This window comes from Apis dorsata, unplaced genomic scaffold, assembly GCF_000469605.1.
Source record: "Apis dorsata unplaced genomic scaffold, Apis dorsata 1.3 scaffold_78, whole genome shotgun sequence".
NCBI lineage: Eukaryota > Metazoa > Arthropoda > Insecta > Hymenoptera > Apidae > Apis > Apis dorsata.
In genome coordinates, this window is record NW_006263376.1 from 657,753 (window position 1) to 679,737 (window position 21,985).

The 21,985-nt window shown below is 36.7% G+C and overlaps 1 protein-coding gene across 2 annotated transcripts in view; it reads right to left on the bottom strand.

Annotated features, from left to right (window-relative positions):
• Nucleotides 1-21,985, bottom strand: part of LOC102681620 (blood vessel epicardial substance-A-like) — a 39,865-nt gene extending 17,880 nt beyond the window's left edge. The window contains exons 1-2 of one of the 2 annotated variants that reach the window (XM_006610805.2): nucleotides 20,882-21,985; nucleotides 17,850-18,175 (exon numbers count right to left, since the gene is read on the bottom strand). The gene's annotated coding sequence lies outside the window, so the exon portion shown is untranslated. Of the gene's footprint in view, nucleotides 1-17,849; nucleotides 18,176-20,551 lie in introns of both variants that reach the window. The other variant, XM_006610804.2, reaches the window with a different exon arrangement.

A 21,985-nucleotide genomic window follows, 5' to 3' on the forward strand; every position in this document is an offset into this window, starting at 1 on the left:
ACGACGCGAATAGATCGCCAATTTCGATAGAAAGCGAATATTTTGGCAAAGGTCTTGTCATACCTAGCTATAATGAGTTTTTATTAGCTAATAAAAAGAAACGCGATACTACTCGTTCTCTTTCTCGAAATTCTTATTCCTTCCTCGAATTTAACGTTAAATCCGAAAATTTCGTCCTTCGTGATGATCCTATCATTGCTTGTTTCCTTTCTCCCCTCCCCCTCGCGTATGTACGCGATAACTCGTTCCTTGATAATTAGAACTCGTTACGACACAGTAGGGAGAAATTTTACGGTTGATTTAAAAAGAGGGTTGGACCGAAACTTCTGCCTCGTTTCGCTGCGCATTTTCTCCGTCATTAGGTAACCATTCTTTCCGGCCGAGCCAACAACCGGGATATGCAGATAAAATATGAACGAGGGACGATCGCATCGGGTTACGATTCTTTATCCCGTTCCCTTCGAAAACTTCTCCTCTTTTTTCCACGAGCTTTTCCGGAGCCGACCTCGATCCGGCAAGGTCTTCTCTTTCGAACAAATAAATCCAAAGTGGGACAATTTATCGCCGCCTCAATCTTTAAGCCTCGCCCAACCACCGAAACGTGAATTTTTTAATAACAACGGCACGAAGAAACTTGTAACACGACGTTGACGCGTCGGAGCTACGATTTCCCTTCCTATCTTTGTCCAACAAATTTTTCCACGAAAAATACTTGCCACGGATAGTGGAACGAGCAGCCGAATGGAAGAGAAACTTCTACGCCGAGATTTTTCACCGCGTGTCCACGACATGATGTTTAAGATCGAACGTTAAATTTCGAACGAATACCTGGCGCTTTCGTAACGAATTCAGTAGGCTGTTCTGCAGCCAATTTTATTTAGAGAGATACCAATCGTTCCGACGCGATAACGACTCGCTACTTTCCATTTAAATCCATAAATTTTCTTCGCTAGAGGGATACGTATTTTCTTGGTTTCGAGTATTTAAGTTCATCGTATAAACGCTTCTCTCGTTTCGAACTTTTGAATGACTCGAGATTAATCAAAAACAAGCGTACGAATCATCGAGCACGAATAGAAAGAAACTTGTCCCACTTTGAACAAATTTCGATTCATCGATCGACGTTTCATCAAAGTTTCAAGAATTTCCGATAAAAGTAGTCGAGGTTTAATAACACCGACGATATTGCGAAAATTAAATACAACGATACTTTTTCGAGCGTTACAATTTTTCTTTTCTTTTCTTTTTTTACCGAAAGTGTTTTAATATCCGATTATCCTTGCCAAGGCAGGAATTTTTAAATCCAAACTACTGGCACAATTACCAACACGTGCCAAGCTAATAAGCGACAGGTTGACCCGCAACTATATACGTCTCGCTCGAGTTATCTCGTTCTCGAAACCTCCCAATGGAGTAACAAGCTGTAATTTACGCTCACCTTTTCCAAGCGAGACCGCTCGTATATATAAACCGTCGTTGGATCACGAACGGGAGATGGGAGAGCAGGCTGGTGGGAGAAAAGAAGAAGAAGAGGAAATAATGGATGGACGGAAAGAAGTTGACCGTTACGTTTAGACAATTTGGGCAAAGTTAAGCAAGGCGTGGAAAATGAACGAGTTTGGAGGAACCTTTTGCCCCATACGTTTGGCACGTGACCAATGGTATAACGACTGTCAACGGGGTTGCGCCAACGGGTCATATCCGAATTATACGTTACGTCGCAACGAACGCAGACGATCCAAGGCTGGTCGGTGCCAAGAGATTACAGCGGGCAGACAGCGGGGCTCGTATGCGCGAAAACATCGAGCTAAACGCTCCAGGGATAAAAGTGAACGCGCGTTGATCTCATCGGATGGCTAATCGACGCGGAAAAATACGCTCCAACGCTTTTTCGTTGTATTCATCGAAATCGAAATCGATATCGGTGAAATTTTTATAATCGTTCCAGAAACGAATCGAACGGACGGAAGGCGAGGGTGGAAAAGATTTAGAAAGGAATTTCGCCGAGTTTTTAAAAAACGCGAATGGATTTTCACCGAGCGTATAAAGGGTGGAGACAAAAGGAGGGAAAATGAAAGAAACGTAGCTCGAAAAGGCTTTGCGGCAACAACCACGGAACCACGCGTGGTTTTTGTCCGTTCAGGGCCATTATAATTAATCCCCGAACGGTGGTGAACAGCTCGCGATAAAGGACGAATTTTTGCAAGAATGTTTAGCATTTGATTCTTACCAACAGCGCGGAAGAGTAAATGAGACCCTGGAGAAACGTTTCTCGTCTTGCTACTCGCTCGAAACGAGTAATTCTCGTCCGAATTTTAACTTATAATTCGGAATCTTTTCTTTTCTTCTTCTCCTCCTCCATTTTTCCATCGTCTTTCTACTCGAAGGTAAGGCCTACCGAAACGTAACGCAAGTCGAGAAGGAAAGCTTTTGATTCGATTATTCTTAGTCAACTTTAACAAGTTACGCTAATTTCAAATAGATTCGAGTTTAGATTCTTGTAACAGAAATAGGAATTAATTGGTACAACGGGCATTAATAGGTTCGCGTCACGCACGAATTATCATTCTTTATCGAAGTGGTGCAGATTATTTATTTCGCGAATTATTTAAATTACGTAAACAAAGTGCAGCGTGTAAAATTTGTAGATAAATCGTTGTTGAACGGACCCATTCCCAAGGTTGTTCCTTCGTATACCATTAATTTTAATCCGGCGTACACGTTCGGGTATAACTTCGATCGAGATTACATCTATCAAATAATCTAAAAATACGTACTCGAGGAGGCCTTGAGTATTCCAAGAGAGATTTCAGACCAAGATTCGCTTTATCGAGGGATAACGAAGTTAGTTTTTATAAAACTTGTCGTGAAAAATACCATTATTAGAAGGAAAAGTAGCGCGTGTAATAATATCGTTCGTTATCGTTGCTTAAAAAATGATGGCCAGTTTCTTTCGCTCTTTAGAGTAATGAGAATAAATTTTCGAAATCTAAAAAAATATATCTAAAAATTTCGTACACATTTCTCCCAAATAAGATCTAATTTCCTTTCATTCGATCATTCTCTCGTTCGAAAAATTGTTTGCCCTACGATAAGATAATTCAACTCTCGATCGAAAAAACTTTTTTCAAGTTCATCGACGCGAAGGGATTATCGAGGCCTTTTAGCTTTTTAATATTAAAAAGAATTCGATCGCGAGGGAGGATTTTCACGGAAATTAAACAAAGAGGAGCAGAGCGCGGTGAAGAATCGAGAGATATCGATGGAAGAAAAGAACGAAGAATAAACGCGATTCTCTATGCCGGAGATGCGGAAGGATCTCATTTTCCTAGGCTTTCGAAAGAATTTGTCTTTCCTCTCATCGCACGATTTCCGATTTCTTTCGCTTTCCTTTAACCTCCACTTCCTCGCTGCTTCACTTTTCGTAACGATATTCCATCATTGTTTTATCCTCGATTAATTCAAAATAGATCGTTAAGATAAGCGAAAATCTTCGTTCTCGCGGTAAGAGAGTTTGAAGGTTTATCCGCTGCTCGAAACTTCTTATCAACTTAGGCTTTCCCCGACGAAACGTAAGAAAGGAAGGAAGGAAGGTTGCAAATTCTTGGCGTGAAAGCGCGTCCTTGTTTTTCACCTCGAAAAAAAAAAAATCTGCATTTCCAGCGATCGTTAACGAAGGTTGGAACGCCGGCCTAAATGCATACGATAAGACACGCTGTGTGCGAATTGGACGCGCACAAACGGGCGGACAATTAAGTCTGCGGTTGGTATGCGCATGTTAGACAAGCCCAGCACACGTACAAATATAGAGACTCCCTTCCCCATTACTCGCCCGCCCACCACCGCTTTAACGCTTTATGGCCGTTTACGTTCGACCCACAATGGAACAAGGAGAAATCAAAGAAGCTTCTTTCCAAAAATTCCATTCTCCGAGCTGGACAGATCGTGTATCGTCCGGATAATTGCAAACATAATATAATCGTATGCCTTTTAGGGCGGCTTTGGTGGGATTTAGAAGAAATCAAACTTCCATATTTTAATTAAATAGGATTTGCTATTTCTTTCGATTTGACATTCCGTTTGGACGTTTGGGAGTTTCTTACGTTCGAAGCAATCTTTTTTTCGAATAATTTTTCCAAATTCTGCTTCTTTACATTCTTTACGTAATATTATTATGTTCTATACGTAAAGAAATTTGATTAATTAAATGTACAGTCCTGTTTACTCGTGAAACTTGCGATCTGACCAGAAAGCAAAGAATCTCGTGCAGCTTAAATTCGATTAATTTAAGCTTCTAATTAAGATATTTAAGCGCGAGAATTTAATGGAGAGGCTTGAGATTCAAAGGATCAAAGACCTAAAGTTGTTCTAAACAACTTTCGAAAGTAACTCGATATCGAGTGCCGAATTATCCTATGTTTATAACACGCATACTTTTATCAATTCTAGCTTTCCAACCTAAGCGACGGTGTAAATTGAACGAGAATTATTCGTTTTCGGAATCTTCGAAGCGATATTTGAAAAACGTGCGCAAAGAGAGGGAAAAATTGATGAAAACTTAGATAAAGATGTTAGAAAGATGGACGACGAAAGGAAAAGGGGAGAATGAATCGACGAAGCGAAAGGAAAGCGCCCTTCCCTCCACGGGACGGAAGGGAAAGGACGAAAAAAAAAAGCGAAAAGCGGATCTAAAGACCGAAGGAAAAATTGGAGCGCTCCAATTCCGAGCGAAGCACTCGCACGATGGCCCAATTGCGAGACGTCACACGGATGCGCTCGTGCGAGGGTAGCAAAGTCTCGCGTAAATCACCACACCCTGTTATGACGTCACATGATTTACCCTGACCCGTGGAACGTAAACCGAGCCTGTAAAGCGGACGAGAAGGCAACGGTGTCGGACGATTCGTCGAGTCACGAAACAACGGCGGCAGCGCTGAATTAGCATATAGGACACTGAAAGCCGCGTTGAAAATCTTGGAAAAATATGGAGTCGATTCACGAGTTAATGGAAGAAATAAAGGGAGACGAAGAAGGAGAATGGCGTATCGAAGAGAGGCCGAGTTGGTCTGGCGCGGATTGTCGGTAAGCATTGTCGTCGAGGCCGAGGGATCGAAGGGATCGAAGGGTGGAACGTCGGCAGAGCCATCACGTACTTCGCTGGTTAATCCAATCCGAAAGCTGTCCAACCATCTCCCCGTATCCACTGTAAACGAATAGAGAACGGTAGTTCGTGTCCAGGGAAATGCCAGTCTTAAGGGGATTCGATCTGGTAAATCTTCGCGCTTAGAGCTCGATTCATCTTCGTACACAGGAGTCGACCGAGAATTTTTTAACTAAACTGAATGTTGAACCTTCATGCATCGTGTTTACGCTGCGAGAAAGGGGAAAAAAAAGAAATAAATCGAATAAATATTTCCAATCGAAGAAAGTTTTATCGATTCTCTTCCCTCTCATTTTTTCTTCTATATCATGTCTTTTTCGCTTTACACCTTAATTTATCGTGAAAGAAGATAATCGAGCGATAGATCCGCATCAATATTTGATATGCGGAACATCGTCACGTGCACGCAATGGTTATCGCTATCTAACCAAGGTGGATGGAAACAAGAACTGCATTAATCAACGCCACCGTAGTTTATTTAGGATGTTCGATTCCATTCTCGCGTAGTGAATGAAAGTCGTATTACGATTTCATAGTAGGCCGACTTTTAATTGACGTTCAATTTGCCGAGACACTTACAATTAGAGAACTGTGTCCGTCACTCTCCGCGATTGGCATTAATCCTCGTTTAAATACATCGATAAACATCGCGCTCCTCGTATTCTGTTATTCCACATTCTTCTTTCCCCTCTTTGCGTCACGTTATTTTAATTCGATGCATTTGTTTTATTTACCGTGTCGAGAAACTGAATCTTGATAACGAACCATTACGAAAATATCTTGACAAACGTATATCTCGTTGATAAACGAAAATTAAACCGAGGATAAACGAAAAACGGCAAAAACGAAATATTTAAATATTTAAATATTCTGTTACAACGTAACAGAGAATGTCGAATAAAATATATTACGTATTTAAAAATTATCTCAAATATACGTAAGTTATCTTCGCTTGAAGTAATTTAGATTTTTTATTTAATCGAAACTGTAGAAAAAAAAATATATGAAAAATTATAACAATACTGTGAAAAGAATTAACAATTCAATATCGAATAAAAAGTCTTATATCGAAAAGAAAACATAAACTGGTTAAGGTTGCGCGCGTCAAATTAGTAGAAACATGCAGAAATTCCCCTGTCCCTGTCTGTGAGAATTTAACGGGGCCGAGAGTAATTGAAATCAGTTACACTTAACGTTATTGGATTACACTTAACTGTAATTCGCGCACATTTGGTGAACGTATTCGAGGCCGAAATATTGTGGGGAACAGAGATGAAATTACGAAAAACCTTGTCGTCACGCGAGCAGCGTTACAGTTGCTACACAAATATTACTTTCACGGATCGAAATTTACATACACCTACGAGACAGCGAATCGATCGAAGTGAATACGTTGGGATTTACATCAGTAGATCAAATTTATTCGCCCAAGCTTAACTTCTTCGCGTCATTTTTCCAATTCGTTCGATTCTTCGTTCTAGTTTTTCAGAATTTACGGCGTTGAGATATTTTTTCTTAGGCGATGATGTCAAGCTTTGACCGCGCGTGCATCGATCCGCATTATTTATATTTCTTTTGCTTTCGAAAAGAAAAAAAAACTCGTAGTAATTTTTCTAATTTATCCATTTGGATTGGAACGCTTGGTTTGGAAAAATCGAAGGACACATGGAGTAAATAACGAGTAATAATACGAAAGAATTTGCGTTTCAACGAGACATTAACGTTTCGTTGACACACCCTTCCCTTTAATTTACGAGGGAGTCGAGTGAATAATTAAACGCAATAGGACTTACATTACGCCGATAACCGGTTAGAGCAGTCACAGGCTAGCTATGGTTATACAATGTTCGTGGTAATGAAATTGCTCGCATACGCAATTTACGATTGCGACAATATTACCTCGTTGTCTCGTTTTATTCAACCAACCAATAGATTCCGTTTTCTCACATTTTTTTCGATCAAATAGAAAAGCATGCAAATTTGACGAATTTAAATTTTTTTTAATTCTAATTGTTTTCTTTTTTTTTTTTTTCGTTTCAACCGGATTATTAAATTTTCCAACAATCTACTATCACAATTCGTGATGGTAGTAGTCCAACGGAAAACGAAGCGATATTGTTTTAGGTCAAGGTAGCATTCCCCCCTCCGAACGAGAGCTATGGCGGAATTTCATCGGTAAAAAAACAGAGACTCTGATGGAAGCGGATAAAACAAGATCCTTTAAATCGAACTGGCTAATAATCCAATTTCTGATATGCCGTTCCCAATCATGTTCCCAATTTGTCAACTTTTCTCTAACCCGTTCCCTCCTATCGTTCACTTCGTCATATTTTTTTTTTTTTTTTTTTTTCACTTTTCCCAAACTCTCATTTTTCACGAGTCAAATATCAATCGACGATAACAGGGTTCGTACATCGCGTTGTATCCATCCGCGAGCGATAGATCGAACGCGCCATATTTGATACATCGATTCGCATCCGATATACTCTCGCATCCAATATTCTTTGGAACCGAGCAAAATTTTGAAATCGCGTTAAGATAGGGCAAAGCGATAGCATCCGTTGTACAGAAGCGATAGGATACGAATTCTAAGCACAGGGTTGTGAAAAGTGGCGTGAAATTATTTAGCTGGTGTTGTCTCACGCACGAGACACTCGACGAGCTTGACGAGCCCAGCCGGGCAACAAGTGTTCCTCGCTTTGTAAAGGCGTACCTTGCATGAACGAAGATTTCACCTTTTCCAGGCTCTCTCTCACTCTCGGTCGCTTCTCTACCGATCGATCGTGCTCACCCCGAGAACGATTGATGCGAACCGACCGCGACTCACCGGTTTTATGTTCCTTCATAAAAATGTTTTGTCGCCCGTGTACTCGTTCGATTGTCTGGCCAACGCACGCGGGATTCTCGCGATATTAAACGCGATATTCAACAAGTCCCGGTTGTCAACCGAATCACTGGACCTTTATCGAGAGACTTCCTCCGTGTTCGCGTTAAACTTGGAAAATGTTTCCACAATAATAATAAATTTTTTTTTTCTTCTCTTTCATTTTATTGATTCGCTTTTCATTTTGATGAAAAAGGAAAGAAAATGAAATGAAATTCAACAAACGAGTAAATATATAATATGGAAAATAAATGACAATTTTTTTATCAACGTGTTTATTCATCTCGTTATTCTTAAAGTAAGTTCGATATAGATTAGAATATTTTATTATAGTTTTTAAATAATTTTTTTAGTTATTTTTTTTTCGCGCAATTAGAAAACGAATAACGACGTCGCGTTAAGTATGTTATCCCATGTTGAAATTATGTAACGCGTGTAACCAAATTGTCGCGGTTAACTCGATAGGCTACGTAATCCATTTATTTTCTCAACCAAAGTCCTAAACTAAACACACGATCGAGTGACAAATCGGATAATGGCGGCGTACGAAATATTGAAGGAAGGAGTTGTTTGAAACTAACATATATTATTTTTCTTTATATTTGTCGTTAAATTTTAAAAATGCGTCATAGAACTTTCAAGAATATATATATTGAACGCAATCTTCAGAGAGAAAGAAATATAGAAAAAAAAAACAACGTGAAATTAGAGAATGAACATTCTATATTTTTGCTTTTTAACAACAAAACACATTTTACGATATATTTTGTACATACATTCTACGTTTATTAGAATTTTTCAAGTAAAATTAATTGGTAAAGATAATTCGATTTATCGACTTTATCTTTTACGTGATACGAGAAAAAAAGGAACTCGCTTAATGAACACGCGAGAAAAAGCCGATAGAGACAGATAAAAAAAGGTGGGAAAAACTTGAGCTTTTTCTCGAGTAAAAAAAGAACATTCGTCGTGCTCGATTTGTTATAATCGCGCGAATTTCCGAGCAATTTATTGGAAAAAAGCGATAAGAGAAAAATCCATGAAAGTTATCTTTAACATCGATATATCGAGTTTAACTAACATTTACAGTTTTATTCATTATTTACTCGTGTCGAAAGCTTTCCGCTTTATATTGACCGATCGATTATTCAAAAACGTCACTTTCCACTTCCAATCGTATTTCGTTGGAAGGATCAAGTCGGAGCAACCAGTTTGCCTTATCGTAAGTCCCTTAACCTCGTCTAGTCTCGTCACGTTTCCCTCTAGGGGAATTTCTCCTAGCTCTACGCAATATCCCGAAACCGCATTACCGATAAATCCAGACACTGGTAATGATGATAAAGCGTATATATATACTCAACTTTCCTGTATTTTAATACGATAGAGAATAGGGTTTACGCTTCGTTCAATTCGCGAATCACTGATTCTTCACTTTTTATCCGCGAGTTGATATTTGACTCGATATGAACGACGATTTGAACGAATTGAAACGTAATAACGCTATTTTGTCTCAATTTTCCCGATTCGTCATCCGGTATATCGCTAACTTTCGATTCAATTTGATTTGAAAAATTGCCAATAAATCGCTCGTGCAAATTTACTAGTTGCCGAAACACGTCTTCCGAAAGTAAACCGATCCAACTTTTATTTTCCTATCGAATATTCGTTTCCTTCCTTCGCGCGTTTCACCTTGCCACAAAATTCCTAAACTTTAAGCTCCAGCGATAAAATCAGGCGAAAATACAAGGCCGCTCGAAGCAACGAAATCGGTAGTACACGATTTCGAGATACCCAGGTCGCATAACAATGCCGAAGTAGTAGACATGGGCACGAGGATGACCGATTGAAAAGCTATGGCTACTGTGTACACTGCGAGCCGTGCGCTCGCGCGTCTACGTCTCTCGTAACTGTGCACGGTATGCGGATGGCGCGAGCGCCGTACGAGCAGGGCTATCGACCCTTTCTACTTCCAGCCAGAAGCCACGCGGTCTACTTCGCTATGGGCCAACTCGCCTATCCACGAGTACGCACCAGATGCTCCACCGCTATTGCGTAACCCGTTCCACCAAATTTCCCATTTCATTTATCTATTTTCCCCGTTCGAGTCGTATCGAAATAAGTAAGCGAAAAAGTATACGATCGTTTTTAGGACATCTCGCGTTTTTGTAACGAAGCCAACACCATCGAGCACCGGCTGCTCTTCCATGGAAAAAAAATTGAAATTCGTTTCGTTTCGCGATGATCTCGACGAATGATACAATGTGCCGTGTGACGTTAACTTTGCTCCCCTAAAAGGGGACATTTGACCTAGAGAGTTCGTTTCCGCCCGTTGTCCACATTCGCGAAATCATTTTACCGTAGTTGAGCTACTTTGACGTGGAAAATTTAACTTGGATAAATATGAATCGTACGTGACGTTTAAACGAAAATTTGAGTTTTATTCAACATTTTTTTTCTAAAGAAAGAATTACGAAAGAAAAAGAAGAAAATTCGACATTGCCGTCGAAATCTGAGATCAGCAATGATCGAAATGTATCTTATGCCGCGTAAATTCGTAAAAAGACTTGATTTTTAGGTTATCGTCTACGCTCGCTATTCCTAATAGTTTCGTCGTATCATTTTGCATCCTATGCGGTTTCTTTTGCTTAGAAATTTTCAACCTTGCTATCTCAAAACCTATTCCGTTTTTTTCGTATTTAAAATGTATACCTATGTAACCTGATCTAAATATCCTTTATCCGATTTATATCAAACAATTATGATTGAATCGTACGATTGAAAAATGAAATAACTATTTACTTTCGTATCGTAATAAAATATTAAATTTCAACGTATAAAATAAAAATTATTTGCCGCGTCTACGAACGTCGAATACTTTTTTAAAAGTAATCCAACCTATTAACTGCAGGGGAAAAATAATAAAAATGAAATAAAATTGAAAGGATAATGTGAATTCGCACGCTCGTTGAAAATGAAAAAAAATTCAATCGACTTCGAATTTTACTTTTTATAAATACGTAACGCACACCTGCCGTTATACACGCAAAATAAAAATGATGGAAGGGAAATAGAATTTCTGAATCCAATTACAAATCGTGGCAGCAAACTTCGATGCGAGGAAGAAACGGAAAGACGGGAAAGTTATTCCCGTCACTGTGATATCGCATGTGATATACAAATATTTACGCTCGTTACCCACTTGTGGATTCAACATTGATCGCGTGAACTGTTGTAATTATTTGAAAAGCGAACGATATAAAATCCTCCGAGTTATCGTATTCGAGAGAAAAAATTCCTAATTTCTAAAAACTTGTTAAACGATTCCTTTCGTTAATGAACCGGTGATCAAACCCTTTCCCGAGATTAATTCGAGCAAAAAAAGTCGCAAAAGCCTTCAACCCCCGTCGACTAACTTTTAATCACTAATTATCTTTTAACGAGTAGATGAACCAAGAGGCCATCTTAAATTCGGTCTTCGAAATAACTCGAATCGTATGGCATCGTATTCGAGATTGGAGAGGATTAAAACAAGTCGGTAAATGTGAAATATGCAATTATTATTTATCCCTTTTAAACGAAAGATAATAAAATTATCGCGATAGATTATTAAATACTATTCGATATTATTTCGTTGAATATCTTTGTAACGAAAGCGAACACGTTTACAGAAAATTATTTGTTTCTTAATATTCGTGATATTGCACGTATTATTGGCAATTCAAAAGTATCGCAACAAAGAAAATAATTCCACTGGATAGAGAATAGTGGATACCGCAAAGTTCGTAAGCAACAGTGACATCTAATTAAAAGTTGTAGAAAGCGTAACAATTGATCGAGAAAAAGAACATCGGTGACTTCGACTATCAACAAACATTTTCTAATTAAAAACCAACATAAATCGTTTTTATCTTATTACGAACATACGCATTCGTAAACACGTTTAAGCGATTTAAACGATATTTATGAAATCCAGAAAATTGGAAAATTTGAAAAATTTTCTACGAGACTCCTTTCCTTTCCTCTCCAACGACGAAGCGCTTCATTCACGAAAAGGATTTTCTTTTTTTTTTTTAGAAAAACGAATTTATGAAGAGGAATAAGGATAAAAAGGAAAGATGGAAATACCGTTGGTTTTTAGAACATTAGACGTGGATAAATCATAGCAGAGCGCGGAACATGTGGACCGTATTATAAATTTCAGGATCTTAAAATTAGGTTACCGTGACAAGTAGCATATCATCGTACTCCTTTCTCGGATAATTTAACGCCTTGAACGTTCCGATTCGTCCCTCTCTAATACTCCGAACGTCGAGAAGATAAAAATTAACTCGTTAAATTTGGCTAATTGTCATTTTTCCCGATGCCAAAAATTCGAATTTATACGCGACGCAAATACGCATCCATTGTCTCGAAATTAACCCCTATTATGTTAATGAGCCCGCACAGAATGATTTATCAAACCCACAACAACGAAAATAAAGTCTGGTTATCCCTGATATATCGCGAATCGGACATCGAAACGATATTCCACCTACGATTTTACAAATGTCGGATGAATTTTATTTCTTAATGCTCATTGAATGATTCATCATGTGTACGGTATGTTCAAACGTCATAATTGTAACGTACATCGATAAAAGTGTTAACAAAAAGCATTATTGTTAAATATGTAAAAATTTTTTGTTAACTCGTATTATAACTCTGAGTTATACACAAAGTACATGATAACGCATCAAAGATGTATGAAAATGGTGGAAGATTAACAGCTCGTGGATCGATCTTCTGCGATCCAAACTTTTAAATATTTTTATAATAATGTAACTTTTAAATATAATATAATTTTGTCAGAAACGGAATTATGTAAGGACATATGTTCGCATCAGCAAAAAGTTTTGCTTGAACAATGATGTCGAAGAAAGGAAACGAAAAACAATAAGAAAAAGAAAAACCGTAAAAATTGCAATTCCAACATCCAGAATGCAAGCATGCGTGTCCTGGAAAAATGAAAGTGAAAATTCCGCTATTCAATGTTTTTCCCCCTCGAATCAATCGCATAAATATGCAGAAATAAACTAGCTCACGATTAAAATTCCATCTCTTTTCTTATAAACAAATATTTGAATGTCGATGCCGATTCATCGCGAGAATTTATATTCTTCCGTCCAAAACGGGTATAGAATCGGTCAACAAACCACGACGATTTAATCGTTTAATAATTAAACGATTTTCTCCGACTCGAGTCAAGATCATACACACGATCAAAAATCGTAGAAAGATTTTATACGAGAAACGAATGTTTATACGAATGTGAAAAGTAAAAGTAAACTGTAATTAATTAGATGTTTTTATCGCATTGAAGAAAGGAACAGATTACTTTATTCTATTTATTGTACGTCAAGTTTTATTAAAAAATTCTGAAAGATAAGACGGGAAACATGCATAGCGTCGGAATGTTCTCCTTTAAGCTATAAAAATTCCAAAACCGTCCAAGTAGCAACCAAGATGGAAGGGGTGAAAAGTGAAACAAAGGCTTCTGTCGTGCATTGTGATAACATCTTCTAAGACATAGGGAAAATATCGTGCAAACGCACCCTCTTTAACGCGACAAACTTTGCCCACGGTAGAGAAAAAAATTTCATTTGAATGAAGCTTCGAAGTTAAGCAAGATATATTCGAATATATGAAAATTGGATAGATCGTTACAACATTGATGAGTATCGTTGGTAAAGTAAAATAAAAACCTCGACCTATTTTATATCGTAAAAAAAAGAAATTAAACAGGGAAATATTAGGATTTTTGAATTATTTCAAAACAACAAATAAATAAGACAAAAAATGTATCGAATAATCGCGATTCGTATAATTATCGAGATATTGAATGAACTCGTATCGATTTACAAAAACGAAGAAAATGAGTATCGTTGGTAAAGTAAAATAAAAACCTCGACCTATTTTATATCGTAAAAAAAAGAAATTAAACAGGGAAATATTAGGATTTTTTGAATTATTTCAAAAGAACAAATAAATAAGACAAAAAATGTATCGAATAATTGCAATTCGTATAATTATCGAGATATTGAATGAACTCGTATCGATTTACAAAAACGAAGAAAATCATCAGAGCGTTTTAAATTTCTGAAAATTCGCGCGCTAAATTCGAATTGATTCACGGAAAATGGTCCCTTTCTCCGTTTCATACTATTTCGTTCCATTTAATTAGATTTCATCGACGCGTATTCTCGATAATGATGTATTTTCTACATAATCTCATTCTAATGTCTCGCAATTATTTAAACTCGAACGATCAATGTCGCGAACACGATTGTTCGTTAATTCACGATCCGATTTTCATCAAAAATCGCACCAACCTAATCTCTTCATCGGGTATTTACATTTTACGTTCGAGTAGATGAATATTTTAACAATACGTATACGATGTCGACAATGTCGTGAGATGAATTAAAATATAGGAAATTTTGTAAAGGCGTTATCGTTAAATTATATTGTCTTGAAAAAAATTTCGAATAAAAAAAAAGAAGAAGAAAAATCTTATATTTTTCTCTGTTCAGATAAAAATTTCGAGTACGCGATAAATATTTCAACTACGCGTACAATATGTTTAACCCATGCAAGAAAAAAATTGCAACAAAAATATAACTAAATGGTGGAACGATGCATGGACTAAAAGGGCAAAAAATTTTTGACATTTTGCCAACTCTTTGAGGAAGAAAAGTAAAAGTAATTAAACGAAACTAGTGTTTCGGTAGAAAAATACAATTCCCCTTCGGCGACTCCTTTTTCTCGACATCCGTAACAATTAAAACCGAACAAATTGAAACGAATAAATGAATCATTGTTTATTCGAATATTTACATTTGAAAGAAGGGTAACAATTTTCGGGGAGAAAGGAGATATTTCATAAAAGTATTTCATGAAAAATAATCGTGAAACGGGAAATCCAATAAAATGTTCATTCCGTTCGAAACGATATCAATTTTCATCTATCTCGTTAAAACGATACTTCTTATCATTGTTCGAATCGATTCTTTTCGAAAGACTTTCAAAAAACATCGAATACACGGATAAAAATGACGCGTCGAAAAAGAATAATTACACACGGTTGATAGAATACAATGAACATTGATGAGGATTAAAACGCTCGATAGAAAGTGCTAATCACGCTGTGCTTCGTCGAGCACGATATATAAGCCGGTGGAGACGTGCAATTCTAATGGAAACCAATTGTTTAGAAACAACATTACATTCTGTGAACAATAACGAAAATAACTGCGATCCGAGTGGCGCGTATATGCAAATGTCACGTGCAATAATTATTCGGTGGTAATTCCGTTGTGCAATATGTCGCCTGTATGTATGTGAGACATCGTTAACGGCCTTAGATCATCAATATCATTATATAACTGGAAATATTATCGCGAAACCTCGCAACTAGAATAGAAAAGAGGGAAAAAACGGTTATGGTGTTGTGGAAAGAAGTGTAAATATAAAAAAAACAACATAATTTCAAAATTTTGCAAATATGTGATGAAACAACGCGTATAAAAATATTGAGTTTGCAATTTCAAACTCGATGTTTTATATTTATTATATTCATTTCGTATTTATTCAACGAAAAGTTAAAGATTCAAAAATAATCAAATCATTAAATATATAAACTATAAAATATATAAATTATTTCAACGTATGAAAAAGTTTCAACGGATTGAAAATTTAATCAAACGAAGAGAGAAAAGTTGGCTTTGAGTTTTTCTTAAATTTTTATCCATACGTCATAAGACATCTATCATCTCAAAGTTAAAATTTTCTATATTTATATTTTTACGATTTTTTAATCAATCTTTGTTTAAATACTTTTTAAAATTTATTCTTCTCTCCTAATAATTAAAAATATTAGAGCTTAGTAGAGAAAAATGATAAGACGAATAAAACAAAATGTATAAATAATTTTGTATCTGTATATGAAAATAAATGAATTCACATATGTATTATATTCGACTTTGAACAAGTCGACTTTAGATTAAATTGACTTTATTTCATATCTCTGTTTCTGTAAAAACTCGATCGCGAATTGTGTCGTTCCTTCAAAAGTCCTAGTCGTTTGAACAAAACGACTTTATTCGAGAAAACAGAATTTCTACAAAGATTCATAACGTATACGGATAATGAAATCTGATGACTTTGAAGATAAGTTGCAAAGATCGCGTTAGCGATCTTTTGGAAAGAAGAATCGACATTTGTGTTATTACAAAATAAGAAACATTCTATATTTATTGTATAAAGTATCGTTCGTTCGTTTTTTTGGAAAAATATCCATTTTGAATTCTCTTCGAAGGATAAAAATAGGAAAACTCTTGTAAAATTCATGCAACGAAAAGACAAGGTAAACTTATGACACGGACACGTGTGTACACAAATAGGAGGCTTCGCGCCTAGGGGAAAAATGTCACAGGTTTTTAGTGTACACGCGAGAAAGGGTTGGAATAGCATCCGGAAAACGTTTATTAGCCGGATCACGATCTGCGGAACGAATAAGGGTAAAAATAAAAGCTCGCCTTTGCGGCCTATAATCTCGTTTAAAGCAAGGGTCGCTGACGAAAGCAAACATTACTTCCGCGCAAACGATGTTAACCGAGTAAACTGCGTTGTTTGTCCCATAATGGCGTTGCAACGATTAACAAATATCGTTCGATTGGTCGACCCACGGAACTTCTTTTAGACACGTCTACCTCCGAGCTTCGTTGTCCGTGGGACACGATACTGGATTCGATCCACGGGAATCCTCCCCTTGTTCGAGAAAAGAAAATCGTGTACTGACAAAAAGCGGAATATTACAAATGCGAATATATACTTTGCTATATCTCGAACCATATTATTATACTAAGGATTTAATGATGCGTTAATTCGAACTTTGATCACTCGTCGATTATAATTCTTTCTTGATTATTATTGTCTGTTGCATCTTTTTATCGGTGCAATTGTCCAAAACTATTACCATAAAATATCAATACTAAAACCAATACTAAAATAAAAAAATAATGCCGAGTTGAATTTCAATTCTTTCTTAAATGTGTGTTTAATCGAGAAACGAATCATACATCCGAAAAATTTTTCTTCAATCGATAGTATATAATTTTGTTTCCACTTGATAACGCGAGTCAATTCGCATCGCGTCTTTTTACACGTCGACACGAACACGCAACAGGTAAATGGTAATACGCTAAGATTGCATGCTGCAATTAATTTTTTAATGGCTAACCCGTGACCTCGACTTTTCTAGAGCTCCATGAGATACGCTTTGTTTTAAAAATCGATGGAAGTAACCGCGCAACGCATTTCTACGAGTTAACGATACGAATCAAAGAGACAAAGAAAACAGGAATTCGTCCTTTGGCGAAAATAACGCGACTGCGCGTCTCGTGTCCTCGAATAAATCGTGAAATTTTATTACGACTGATACGATGAGCGTTGCTTTCGCTAAGATTTCGCTATGGAAAATATATGTAATATAATTTACAAAATAACCCATGGAAATTCAATCACGATGACGATGAAGCTTTTGATTTGTTGAAACCAAAATCGAATTTATTGACAGAAATTAGACGACAGAATGATATACAATCTCGAAATAATAATAATTTAATAATAACAATAATTCGATTATTACAATTAAATTTTAATATTCGCATTTCAATTGTGAAAGAAAATTAGCGTACCGATTGTCGAGATAATTTTCATTATATCGTAAAAATATGTGTAATAAGTATATGAATACAAATGACTCACCTTATGGTGGATAAGCGATATGTTGTTTGGAGTGTGGAATAATACACCTCAGTCTTCTGTACGTATGAGTGAATAGCAGGGGGCAACACAGAGGTGTTGAGCTTCTTCCGAATTCGATCACGCAGAAGATCATCACTTCGTGCAACACCATTGCAATCGACTTGCCTCACTACCGAACGATCGGATCGAGTCACGATGCGCGATCGATTCTCCTTATCGATCGTTCGCGTGTTAACACTCGCACGAACCACGTTCTTTCTATCGTAAGCGTGCGAGTCACTGAATTTCGCGGCTCGTTTCGCGACACGAACGGGCCCCAGATTCGTCTGAAACATCACACAGAACAATCAGAGAATCGGTTAAATTGTTCATCGATTTAAAAAAAAAAAATGTGATTTTACACGTTCTCTTAATTCAACATTCGTTTATTCAAATCTTCATATTTGATTTTAATCGTATAAATTTATATATTATACGTACAATTTGTCTTTGAAATGATACGAGATATCTTAATTATAATTGGTAAATATTAATAATATATTTTATCGACATTTTATCTATCTGTATTTGCTCAACTTTTTTACATTATAGATTTATATCAATGATTACATTTACTGATATTTGACAGAGATTGAACAATTTAATCGACATATTTCTCGACAAAATAAAAAGAAAAGAAAGGTAAAGTAAAATACGTTTCGATTGAGAAAAAATTGATTTAAAAAATTTTCAATTCGTAAGAACTTTCGGTAAACAAAACCGATACGTATTACACAATTTATTGAAACTCTTAACTCAATTTTAACAATTTTCCGAAAGAGATCCTCGGTATCTATCAACTATAATCCTGAAATATCAAACTTTTCAGGCAGACACGTCCTAATCTCTCTCATCTAAGGACAAAACATCCATTTACAAAGTTTCAACAATTTTCTCCAAGTTTCATAGAATATCTCTAGTCTCTGAACAGTTGGAAAGATGCGTCGAGACGTCGAGCGTATCGATTCTCTTTACAACGAAAAAGAAGTCGACGGATAGAGTCGAAAGCAACTAGCATCCGGAAAGTTTCCGAAGATCGACACGGTAGAGAAAGTCGAAAGCTAATAATTTTAACTGAAACTCTCAACTCGGACCACCGAAGCTCGCCAAGTCTTGCGACTGGGACTTTTATCAGGCGCGATCGATCGGTCAGCTTTTAGGATTTATGCCTCCCAATCGGAAGTCTAACCGTCTAATTCAGCGAAAATAAATCTTCGTAAATATGCCACGATCCTATATATTCTTTTATCATAAATTTTAAAAACGAAATTTCAATAAGCGATTTTCAAATGTCTCACATTTTGTTTCGTGTAATCAATTTAAGTATTTTAACTTGATCGGAGAGAAGATTTATATATTAATACCATTAAATATACCAAATTATGTGTTGCAATTAACTTTTATAATTCTCGTGAATTTTCAATTGGAGAAAAAAAATAAAAAAATTGATTTGCTTATCGAAGGAAAAATTCATTTTTAATCTGAAGCTTGTAACTTGAATAACTTATCGATATTAATGAATAAAAAACCACGATTTATTATGAAATACATACAAGAATATAAAATTATCGCGAAATGAAAAATTCGAATTTGTTTCGAATCGTGCAACTTATAAAATTTAGATTAAAATCCATTCTATCAAAAACGACAAAATCAATCATTTGAATCATTTTGAATCATATAAAAAAAAATGTGAATCATGTAAAAAAAAATTGCCATGGCAAAATTGATTTATCATAATTTTTTAATTTTGCAATACAATGATTCTAAAGTTTATGTTCAACTATGTAATATCATCACGATATTCTTAAAAAGATTTATATATTTTCCCTAATTTTTTTTCAAACCATTCATAAATAAATGTCAATTTTTTGCAAACTAATATAATAAATTTTATATAAATGCACATGAAAAAAACACATCATATATCAATACCAATATACCATATATCAATTTTAACGAAAAAGTGACACATCAAATTTCGTCGTCTAATCACAGACTTATAAAACATCGAATAAAATAAGAAGATTGAAATCACACTGAAGAAAGTCAACGAAGGATTTGCACAGAGCCACCTGTCTATTCGATTCGAGTATCGAATCTCGCAATTCTCGATACGCTGTGAACTCATTTGAAAATAATCAGCAATTTCAAGAGAGATTTCTGAAATTAGCACAAAAAAGTTGCGATATACGAGAAAAAAATGTTAAACGAGTAAAATTTGTTTTACATTTCTTTTAAATGAAATGATTAAAAATACTATATTTTTATTCATTTATACTTTTCGATTAAAGTTCATCGAAAAATCTTATTGTTAAATAAAAAACAAAAAAAATGTATATCAAAAAATATTTATAAAATTAGAGCGAAATTATGTCGTTGAATTTTAAGAGTTATATGTTAGGAAATAAGTTAATTGGTTTGACCAAAATAACCTCAATTCACTGATAAAATCGTTAAAATATTTCAGCATTAGTAACGATATTTCATTTTATCTCTCTCGACACAAAAATGTCTTACATGAATGAATTCAAGATCGTCTATAGAAACATCTCTCTCAAAAATCAATGCGACACAGGATTATTAACGGCAAATAACCTTCTTAATATGAGATTCGAGGAAAGTACGATAAAATGTCGATAAAAAATATAAGAATCACTTACGATTGATGCAACAGACTACTTTGCTCTTGCGTGTCGGATCAATTCCAATTCTTTCAAAAAAGAAAAAGGTTAAGACAATTTCTTTGCACGAATAACGGTTCAAGGTTGAAGATGAATTTGCACACGTGTGAAATTTGATGAGATTATAACACCGCTATTCTTGCGCTATTCTCACGGTACATGTTCGTTTAGGTTATATATGCCTTTTTTTTGTACTCCGATCACTATTCGATTATCACTGAATACGAAGAAAATAAGCAAACACGAATGAAAATCTCGTAAAAGATACACAGAAAGGAAAAGAAAAAAGTATCGAGCAAAAAAATGTACTTGTTTCTCGGACTCGTTACCACTTGTTAGGTAGCAGTTGAATGCGTCACGCATCAATCACGTTTGACCGTCGTTCGTAAGTTCGGTTCAGCGTCTTGCACGCGCACACACGTTCGACGCATCGACGACGAATCAACAAACACAAACGACCGGAACACGGTTTCGCGCGGCGGCGGCGGCGACGACAACCACCACGACGACGGCGAGGACGAGGATGAGGATAACGGTGACGCGGCAGGACGAGGATCATGACTCGTCTCTACCGTCCATACCGTCTTGCCTCAGGACGTCTGCGATATTTTCGGCAACTTCTCGATTGCGATTTCGACGGTTGTTCATCGGATTCGGGGAAATCGACTGGAACGTGAGAAGTAACGATAACGATGACGGTGACAACCACTGTAACTATGTTTACTCTCCATAAGAATGCTGGCACTAGTTACATTACTCTCGAAACGTGCATCGAGCATGAAGCACTGTTTACATGCGAGCAGGGGCGCCATGGTCACTGCCGCTTCTGTGCTTTCCTCGTCTGTACGATCAGCACCGTGATTTCAAATCTACTATCCTTCGTTCTGGCGGCGCCAACGCGTACCGCGTCCTCCACTCGGGAACCTTCTTCATCGCCGCAACATCAACTGCATCCGAATGGTTCTTCATTCATCTTCGCGTTCATTACTTTTCTTTCCTCATCGTCGTCGTCAATCCGCTCTTCTCCTCTACACTCATACACTGCTTGTTACCATATATACTCAATCCACTCTATAAATCTGTCCTTTTCCGTCTCGTATTCCCCTTGGATTTCTCGTCGTTATCCTTTCTCTCTATCTTGCTCGCGTTCACCGTTTCCCACCTCTCTCTTCCTTCACCATCGTTCACCTCTCGCGCTCCTCCCACCCTCTCTCTCTCACTCTCACGCGGCTGGCCGAAGCGACACGAGTGCTGCTCCAGAGTTGTGCGACGCGTGCCAAAGCTCTCGTTAAACTAAACTCCGATAGAACTAGCGCCACGCCCTCCACGCAGGTGGCAGCACCCACCGTCATCATCTCGCCAACTTTCTACAAATTTCGTTTTTTACCCCACATTTCTCAACCAACCGTTTCT